This window comes from Pinus tabuliformis, chromosome 9 (genome assembly GCF_031772625.1).
Source record: "Pinus tabuliformis cultivar Carrire ecotype Pingquan chromosome 9, CPIR1, whole genome shotgun sequence".
NCBI classification, from domain to species: Eukaryota; Viridiplantae; Streptophyta; class Pinopsida; order Pinales; family Pinaceae; genus Pinus; species Pinus tabuliformis.
Genome location: NC_142307.1, coordinates 318,999,978 through 319,002,230, shown reverse-complemented (window position 1 = coordinate 319,002,230; position 2,253 = coordinate 318,999,978).

Sequence of the window (2,253 nt, the reverse complement as noted above, 5' to 3'; positions counted from 1 at the left end):
AAAACTTCCAAAAATAGAAAATTGTCGAAATATGAATCTGTGTAGGAGCTAGTAGACTTTGACAACTCGATACAGTTGGATCATATGTTGGAAAGTGTTCTTAATTTTTGTGTCCATGATCCAATCAGTTGTGTCCTATTCAATGCAATCTAGGTTGAGCTTTGTTGGTGTCTAATGCTTGGCATTGTATGATGTGTCCAACAATGGTGGAAACTATGGATGAAGATGACACACATTATGTAACACACCCCAATCCCCAATCTAATCGAAGTAAGGTGGTTACCAAATTACTCGAATCTTGTGTTATTGTGAAAAAAATTGGGTAAGCATTTGTTTTGTGTGTTTGGATCTAAATATGGCAATATCTCACTTTTAATGTAAGAAAGAACTAACAAGGCTATTGTTAGAAGTAACTTCACAAGCTGCATTGTCTCCCTGTAAAATTAAATCCAAAGCATGATATGGCATTATCCTATATATGATCCAAAGAAAAATGTCTTAGACCCCCTATAAGAGATGATATAACCTTCTCCCTCTTCTAGCCAGCAAATCCTTTAAGGAACAACTAGAGAGCCCTTATCATAGAGAAAGTTAATTCAAGTGGAGAACTTATCAACAATAGAAGGAGCTTGTACCAACTCCTCTTTTGGTCAATATCCTTTTTTCTTGTCACCATATCTTCCTTAGGTAAAGATTCAATATTTCTAATAAAAAAAGTGTCCCAGAAGGTTCATCATCTTCCTACAAGGCAAACAATAAATATAATGCTATTGGGTATTGAATGCCCTCTAAGAGACAATATTTAATGCACTCTAAGAGCTTGACGGGGCAACCCTGATCGTTCTCTCGGATACATACATGGACATATGTAAGATTCCTATGACACAACAGCCATAAGAATTTCGAGCCACCTCCACCTCCGCCTTGATCACTATCGCCACCACGAGTCCATAGGAAAGATGGCATATATGATACATGATATACAACGTACACATTTAATTGGCATATTAGTTTGAATTTAAAAGCCCGCTCTCAAAATTTTAATTTCTATAACTGTGACTGCCTGGAGGGTGCAACAAAAGGCTGCCCGTCCTGCTCTCTGGAGGGTGCAACGAAATGCGGTCGGGTGGTGTCTGTGGCGATCAAGGCGAAGGCGATTCCAAGTTCTCAAATCCTCAGAGTGGTGGTAGCACTACTTTTGAGATGCTAGGGACTTCTCAGGAATTGCGCTCATTGCAACAGTTGCACGAAGATGTTGAGGCGCAGCAAGATATACAACAGCTATTCTACCAAGGGGGAGAGAAACTTCTTCTGTGATGGTAGTTACGAGCCCTACCTGTGGATACACAATTCCTCTCATGTTGCTAAATATTTCATCTCACCCATGACAACCAAACATCAATACATTAGTTTCAATGACCTTCATGAATGCTTGGAGATGAAGATTTATCTGGATGGAGGGAACAATACTTTCTCTGTACTCAAGATGCCCAGAAGCAGGTGAGGTTTTCTTTAAGTTTAACTATTGAGGTCAAAATATATATCTACATACGTAGTGCAATATATTTTCATCGAAGTTTTTCTTTGTTTTTCTTTTTTGACTTTGTTTCTTCTTAGCAACTTTGCGCAGTTACTTCCTCCAGAGATCACACATTTTCATTTATTATGTCTTCTGTCTTGTGTTGTTATAGACATTTTTGTGCCTCACGTCAAGGAGCATGGAATGTCAATAATTACAGGGATCCTCAGTCCCTAAACATGTTGTTCTTACCCCTAAAAGAACAAGGTCATCAAACAACAGCACTTCCAATCAGTTCTCCACCTGAAAACACTTCAAAACAGGCTAATTTTGGATCATGTCAGCTGCTCCACTGAGCATCTGCGCTGGAATGCAACTGCTCCTCCTTGTACCTGTGCTGGAAGTCAAATCTAATGAAGGCTACCTGCGCTGGGCGAGATTGGCCAAGTGGCACAGTCATTCTGCAAGGTGTCAACTGCCCAGGAAGCTTCCAAACTGACACTTGGTTCATGAGATTCGCCCTGTGGTGAGTAAGAGGTACTTGATCACCATGTGTAAGCAAGGATCTCCAAGTGGACTCAAGAACTGAAGATTAACTGAAGAGGGAGAGGACACAAGGCAGCTTCATGTCAGTCTCAAGCTGACTCATCCTCTCTTCTTCTCTCCTATATATAGAGCTCTTCTATGAGGTCTAAGGAATTTTGTGTTAAGCAAGGAGGTGTTGTTGGATTACA